The following is an 8,522-nucleotide window of genomic DNA, read 5'->3' as shown; positions in this document are numbered from 1 at the left end:
AAATTGTTGTGTGGAACCACAAAACACCCTGGACAGCCAAAACAATCTTGAAAAAGGAAAACAAAGCTAGAGGCGTCACACAATTCCAGATTTCAGGTATACTACAAAACTGTAGAAATCAAAACAGTGTGGTACTGGCACAAAAAAATAGACCCATAGATCAATGAAACAGGATAGAAAGTCCAGAAACCTACAATTATATGGCCAATTAATCTTCAACAAAGGAGCAAGAATAGGCAATAATAAAAAAAATAGTCTCTTAAACAGATGGTACTGGGAAACTGGCCCATTTTCATACACCATACGCATGAATGAACTCAAAATGGATTAAAGACCTGGATCTGAGACCTGAAATCATAAAAGTCCTAGAACAGAGCATAGGCAGTAATTTCTCTGACATCAGCCATAGCAACATTTTTCTAGTTATGTCTCTGGGAGCAAGGAAAATAAAAGCAAGAATAAACTATTGGGCCTACATCAAAATAAAAAACTTCTGTACAGCAAAAGAAACAAACCACAAAACTAAAAGACAACATATTGAATGGGAGAATATATTTGCAAATGACATACCCAATAAAGGGTTAGTATCCAAAATTTATAGAGAACTTATAAAACTCAACACCCAAAAAACAAATAATCCAATTAAAAAATTAGCACAAGACATTAACAGACATTTCTCCAAAGAAGACATCCAGATGGCCAACAGATACATGAAAAGATGCTCGACATCACTCATCATCAGGAAAATGCCAAGTCAAAATCACAATTAGATGTCACCTCACACCAGTTAGAATGGCTAAAACAAACAACAAGGAACGACAAGTGTTGGCAAGGATGTGGAGAAAAAGGAAGCCTCATGCACTGTCAGTGGGAATGCAAACTGGTACAGCCATATGGAAAACAGTATGGAGGTTCCTCAAAAACTTAAAAATAGAACTACCCTACGATCCAGTAATCCTACTACTGGGTGTTTGCCCAAGGAATACAAAACCACTAATTCAAAAGCATACATGCACCCCTATGCTCATTGCAGCATTATTTATAATAGCCAAATTATGGAAGCAGCCCAAGTGTCCATCAATAGATTAATGGATAAAGATGTGATACATAGAAACAATGGAATACTATTCAACCACAAAAAAGAAGGAAATCTTGCCATTTGCAACCACATGGATGGATCTAGAGAGTATAATGCTAAGTGACATCAGTCAGAGAAAGACAAATATATGATGTCACTCAATACGTGGCATTTAAGAGACAAAACAAATGGAGAAAGGGACAAAGAGAGAGAGAGAAACTAAGAAACAAACTCAGCTATAGAGAACAAACTGATGGTTACAAGAGGGGAGGTGGGTGGAGGGATGGGTGAAATAGGTGAAGGGGATTAAGAGTAAACATCATTTTTGCCACATCTATTGTGAGAATGAAGACCATTCTTAGCAATCAGACTGTGGATATTCCAGAAAAATGCCAGCATCACTCTTAAGGAAACTGTTGTTACTGTGAAGGACCCCAGAGTTACCCTGATGGAACTTCAATTACACAAACATAGAACTCAGTCTCCTTGGAAAGAAAAAGAAGAGGCTCCGAGTTGAAAAATGGCAGGCAACTAGAAAAGAATTGGCTACTGTTCACACTATCTGTAGTCATGTAAAGAACCCAATCAAGGGTGTTACACTGGGCTTCCATTACAAGATGAGGTCTGTGTATGCTCACTTACCCATCAGTGTTATTTAAGAGAATGATTCTCTTGTTCTTGGGTGAAAATATATTCGCAGGGTTCAGATGAGGCCAGGTGTGGCTTGCCCAGAAAGACGAGTTAATTCTTGAAGGAAATTACATTTAACTTGTATCAAACTCAGTTGCTTTGATTCAGAAAGCCACAACAGTGAAAAAACAAGGATATCAGAAAATTTTTGGATGGCATCTATATTCCTGAAAAAGGAACAGTTCTGCAGGCTGATGAATAAGATCTAAGTTTTCCAATTACAGAAACAGCAAGATGCCAGATGATTTTTCAGACTTATTTGTGATATTTTAAAGATGCAATAAAAGCTGTATTGATTTGGGGTAAAAAAAATTCTGCATATTACTCAGTGCTTATCATTTATCATGATAAGCACTGAGTAATATATAGAATTGTTGATTCACTCTAATGTACTCCTGAACCTAATGTAACACTATTTACTGTACTTAAAATTAAAAAGTCTAAAAAGTTAGATATAATTCTATGATATACTGTATTTTAAGATGAAAAATGAAATATAATATCTACACTAAGTGCAGCTGCCCTGAAAATTGACATTGAAAACCTAGCTATGAAATGAAATAAAAATGAGATAATAATGCAAAAAGAAAAAAAAAGAGAGAGAGCGGGAGTGGGAGAAGAAAGGGAAGAAGAAGAAAAGAAAAATGTTAGGGATTATTATTGGATGATTTTTAAAATCATTTTTGAAATTTAAAATATTTTTTAAATTGAACTTTCTGGATCGTAGGTCTTTTAATGATTCTACCATATTGACAGTCAACTGATAATATATGGATTTTTTTGGGTATGAGGTTTTTAATGTATTAATATTCTTTACTTTTTATTTTTTTTTTATTTTTTTTTTTTATTTTTTTTAAAGATTTTTATTTATTTATTTGACAGAGAGAGATCACAAGTAGACAGAGAGGCAGGCAGAGAGGGGGGGGGGGAAGCAGGCTCCCTGCCGAGCAGAAAGCCCGATGCGGGACTCGATCCCAGGACCCTGAGATCATGACCTGAGCCGAAGGCAGCGGCTTAACCCACTGAGCCACTCAGGCGCCCTATTCTTTACTTTTTAGATATAAAAGCAGAAAGCGTGATTAGGGGAATACATTTTACATTTTGATGACAGAACAAATTGTGTGGACTGAATTAAACTTTGGGGGCTCATGACTTAAGTATTATTTAAAAGTCTTCTCTAGAATTACTTTAATTGGTTATGCATTCTCAGAAATAAAGAATAGCCTTGAAAATATAATCACTAAGCTATCAATTTTAAATATTTATTTTAATTATTTAAAGAAAAACTGATCTCTTTCTCTGCCTTAAAATCGTTCATCAAGCAGAGGGGCTCTTATTTCACATGCTAGGTACAGTAGTAGGTTGGTGTGGTGGACATCCCTGCTGCTTACAGTATTTCTCACCCTCCTCCCCTTCTGGCATATGAGAGCGTTAGGTTCTTCCACATCCTTGAGTTTAGATGTAGTTATGTGGCTTGCTTTGGCTAATGTGCAGAAGAGAAGTGTACCAATTGTAGGTGGCATTGAAGAGCTGTGCAGTACTCTGTGTTTTCTCTTCCTTTTTCAGTTGACCTAGGAGAGTGCTTGTTTCATATGATAGGTGCTTCAGACCGTCATCCATGGAAGACAGGTTTCTAGAACCTAAGACATAGGATAAACAAGAAATCAAGTTTGTGGTGTTATTCACTGAGACTCGAGGGTTTTCTTTACTGCAGTGTAATCAGAACCATCTGGTTATAGTTGATTATATTATTGGTTATAGTTGATAATATTATTGGTTATAGTAGATAGTATTATTGGTTATAGTAGATAAATTTTAAAAGGTGGTTAAATAACAAAGAATCTTAGACTGCATATATAACCCTAAAATTATTTTTAGTTTATAATAAGATATACATAAAATAATATTTTGTTGTTGTTAGCCAAGGGCTTTTCTTTGATTATGAATTTGCCAACTGGAGTTCCATACTGTCTTTCACTCACTACCACATAGATCATTCTCTATATGTGATTTTCCTTGGAGCAAGAATGTAAAGACACGGGAGAAGCAACCTGAGTGCAGAATCTTCGGGCTTTTTACATTGCCACCTTGAAAATATTTTAGAGTTGTCTCTCTTAATAAGCTTACTTTAGGGTTTAGGTGAAGGGATTAAGAGGTACAAACTTCCAGTTATAAAATAAATAAGTCATGAGGATGAAAGCACAGCATAAGAGAAATAGGCAATAATACTGTGATAACGTCCTGTGGTGACAGATGATAACTATATGTATCATCATGAACATTGCGTAATGTGTAGTATTAACAGTCAAATCACTGTTTTACACCTGAAGTTAATATAACATTGTATGTCAACTATACTTCAATTTTAAAAACCCAGACACTTAAAAATACAAGCCTATTTTGACAGCACTTTTTAGAGACTTACCTTAAGTCTTTAACTCTCCTTACTTTTCATACAAACACTTGTCCTTTTCACACTCCTATTTTTCAGTTTATATGGTATTTAATTAAATTGTATAATTCTAGTAAATATAAGTGCTAGAAAAATTTGGGAATTGACACAACTGTTTCTTAGCAAGCATATAATTCCTTTGGCTAGAGTAGAAGACTAGAGAATCCTAGAGAATAGCCTGCTGGTCATGACTTTTGATGCAGAGAGCATCAGTGCAGCCTTTTACATTGGAGCCTAGAGTATATTGGACACACTGTGGTGCAGCTTCTCAGGTTTTCTAAATGACTTTCCTCCTTCTCTTTCTTAGGCAGGACCCATTAACACTGAGGCACTCTTCCTCTTGGGAAAGAAACTTGAAGGTTTCACATAGTCTGGGTAGGAAATGGTAGAACAAAGATTCTAACTCAGACAGGTTGACTCCTAACCACTTAAATGGAGCCTGAGGCACATGATAGAAATAGGATAGCCTGGGTAGGAATGTTGATGCCAGATCAGAGGCTCTCTAAACACTTGCTCAGAATTAAGCAGCCTCCAGGTAAAGTAAGTCTGAGCTAGCTAGTATAAATCTGCTCCTTTTGAAAGATCCCATTTCTACATTTTATAATAATTTCTGCAGGTGACTAGATTTTTCTGATTTTATTATGTCACTTATCCAATCATTCAACAAATATTTAATAAGCATCTTCTGGGCCATGGAAAATTATAGGCACTGTGGATATACAGAGATCGTGAAGGTACAGCCCAAACATTAATAAATTCACAGGCTGGTAGGAAGACTGACAAATACTCAAAAAACCATAGTAGAATAATGGTAAACATGGGGTATGAGAAGCGCAGAGGAGTACATCAAACTCCTTGCCTGTAGCTAGAATAATGGAAAGACATCCCAGAGATGACAATGAAGAGCAGGGTCCTGAGCTCTGGGCATCATTTTTCCAGGAGAAATGGGAAAGAAAGGACATTTTAGGCAGAAGAAACAGCACAGGGCAGGAAATGGAATCATGAGTATAGCGCATGCCAGAAACAGTGGATAGCATGGTGGTTTTAGACTATGGCCAGAGGGGCCGTATAATTCACCCACAAAGCCAGGATAATACTTTTGAGAGTGAAAAGGAGTGCTTTTCATAATTGCTCTGGGTCAACACAAACAAACAACCACTGTCCCAGGTAAAGCAGGGTGTGTGGTCACCCCGAGTGAGGAAACCACAGAATGGAAAGGGTTTAGGAATCACTTAGACTTGAATTTCAGTAAAGGCTTAGATGGTCAGAGGCAGAGTGCCTGAGTTCAGGCAGTTATTTTGCTGACAAATTCCTCATCTGCAAAATGGAAATTAATCATCTCGTCCTTGTAGGTTTGTGCTACGGCCGTATAACACATACCAGGCAACTAGTGCAAGTACTAGAATAGTACGTGCCTGGTAAATGTTGCTTCTCAGTGTCTCCTCTACTCTCACCACAGGACAAAAAAAGGAGGATAGTCTGCAGGATTAGGTGAGTATTAGATTTCCATAGATCTTTTATATCATACTAAGGAGTTTGAATTTCAACCTAAAAAATAAGCAGAGAAATTATCCAATCATATTTGGGCTTTAGAAATAGGAGCCTGGCAGCAATGTTTGAGATTTATATCAAGGCAGTAGGTCTTTTTGGATGAGAATAACCCTGAAACAGAGATTCGTGTTTAAAGAGTTTCTTTCGCAGATCCCAGAAGATAGCCTAGGAAAGTGGGAAAGTGGGGCAGGAAAGGAAGGCATTCAAAAAGGGGCAACTGAGCCTTAATCCGCTAGAGAACTCTGGGAGATGTATAGAACCCGTGGCTCAGATGGGGCTCAGGTGTTTGTACAGCCTCGGGGGAAGGCTACACAGGAGGGCCATTAATTCTTAGGCATTTCCAATCTGCTAAAAGGGAAGGAAAAACAGGCCTTACTGGCCGGGAAAGCCCTCAGGCTAAGAGATGCTGGCAGTTGTTAAATCAGGCCAATGTACATGGAAATGATCAAGATGGAGGGCACAAATAACAGTGGTGTCTGCCATTAGTGGAAGCTCTGGCTTTAGAAAAGTAGGGTAGAAGGAAACAAATAAATGGAAATCTCGCATGTAAGTCAGCAAATTAATTGTGTCGAAATTGTGTCATTAATATAAAATGGCCAATTTGATTTTTTAAATTTCTCACTGAGTTGAGTTGATTTTGTTTACTCTAGGCCAAAACTTTATAGCCAATGAAATGTAAAAGAAAGAGAGAGAGAGAGGGAGGGAGGGAGGGATGGAAGGAAAGAAAGAGAGAGAGAAAGAAAAAGCAAGAAATGAAGAAGGCAGGAAGGAAGGGAAAAAAGAAAGAATTTATTAACTGATTTTAATTATTGTAAAATTACTGATGAGACTATTTGGAGCTTTTCAAGGTGGTTCATTTTTCCAGGCTTGAGAGAACTAAAAGAAAAAAAAAAAAAAGAAAAGAAAAGAAAGAAATTCTGGTAGCTTCCTCATACTACAGAAGGACATACCTGGACAGAGAAAATCTAAATAAACTTCCCATGATCACTTAATGAGGTGTAGAAAGATCTGGAAAGGGTATTTCCTGTCTTGGCCTCTTTTTTGCTTTTTTAGCTCTTCAGCAGTGTCTAACTTAACTAGAAGACTAATATAAACTAAATTGTTAGGTGGTGCTCTTTCTAAAGTGACATGGTGGGTTTCTTAGTATTAAGGTTTATTTTTAAGGTGGACACCTTACATTTTCATGTAGGTAGAAGTTAATGCCATCTAGAGGCGCCTGGATGGCTCAGTGGGTTAAGCCCTCTGCCTTTGGCTCAGGTCATGATCCCAGGGTCCTGGGATCGAGCCCTGCATCAGGCTCTCTACTTGGCAGGGATCCTACTTTCCCCCCCACCCCTCTGCCTGCCTCTCTGCCTACTTCTGATCTGTTTGTCAAATAAATAAATAAATTCTTAAAAAAACAAAAAAACAAAAAAAGAAGTTAATGCCATCTTATAAAAAAGGAAACTGAGGCTCGGAGAGTGTTCTTGCTTAAGGTCACGCATTAAGTTTTTACTAAAACCAGGATTAAAATTCAAGATTTTTTTCTCTTTTATCTGTTACTTATTTTCACACAAATACAACTGTTTTCTGTTTATTTAGTAGATATATACATACGTGTGTGTGTGTATGAAGTATATAATGTGATCTAACCATAGAGATTGCTTCCATAAAAAAATATTTTACTAGAGAAAGAGGCACTCCAACATAATTCGACTTCCTCATATTTGAACTGGGTGCCAAGAAAGTTCGTAAAGACCAAAAAAAAAAAGTTTTTTTCCTTTTTTTGTATTGTGCTCTGTAACTCAAATACTTTACATACAGAATGATGTTCCTTTTTATAACTAATATAGTAATATAAAACCCAGTGTGGTTAAACCATAATAACTTGGAATGATAACATAATTGAAGTTATATGCAAAAAAGTTTAGCTAACAAAGAATAATTTTCAACACCAGAACAGCTAGCTGGTCTTGGAATAGTCAAGGGAGGAAGGAGAATCCAATTATTACATTCCCAATGTAGTATTTAATGGAGAATCAAAACTTTATAGGCTTATAATTTATAATTGTCTCATGCAAAAAAAAATCAGGAAAACTATACTTGTGAGAAAATTCAGCGAAGTTATGGAATAGATGTGGATTTTATATTTTCTTTTGGCAATGATTAAAGTTAGAAGGAAGATTTTGTGTGAATATTTCTTTGGATCCTTACGGATGTAATTTCAAATCTTCTCTCCCACTTAGTAGTAGTATGATTAGGCTATTGTCCTCTGTTTTGTTATGTATATTCTCAAACTTTTATCCCCCTCTACTAATGTAATGCCTGCCATACATTAAGCACCACTGGTGAGTCATATTATAAATAAAACTACTTGTGGGGCATCTGGATGGCTCATTCAGTTAAGCTCCTGCCTTTGGTTCAGGTCATGATCCCAGGGTCCTAGGTTGGAGCCCCATGGCTGGCTCCCTGCTCAGTGGGAGCCTGCTTCTCCCACTCCTTCCCGCTTGTGCTCTCTCTTGCTATCTCTGTCACTATGTGTCTCTTTCTCAAAGAAAGAAGTAAAATCTGGGGCACCTGGGTGGCTCAGTCGTTAGACGTCTGCCTTCGGCTCAGGTCATGATCCCAGGGTTCTGGGATCGAGCCCCGCATTGGGCTCCCGGCTTGGTGGGAAGCCTGCTTCTCCCTCTCTCACTCCCCCTGCTTGTGTTCCCTCTCTCGCTGTGTCTCTCTGTCAAATAAATAAATATATATAAAAAAAAGAAAGAAGTA

General features: G+C 37.3%; 1 pseudogene; it reads left to right on the top strand.

Moving 5' to 3' along the window:
- Positions 1-1,423: 1,423 nt before the first annotated feature.
- Positions 1,424-1,970, top strand: LOC125100706 (60S ribosomal protein L9-like; annotated as a pseudogene).
- Positions 1,971-8,522: the final 6,552 nt, after the last annotated feature.

This window comes from Lutra lutra, chromosome 5, assembly GCF_902655055.1.
Source record: "Lutra lutra chromosome 5, mLutLut1.2, whole genome shotgun sequence".
NCBI classification, from domain to species: domain Eukaryota; kingdom Metazoa; phylum Chordata; class Mammalia; order Carnivora; family Mustelidae; genus Lutra; species Lutra lutra.
The sequence above is the reverse complement of the archived record's forward strand: the minus strand, read 5'-3'. Positions and strand labels throughout refer to the sequence as shown.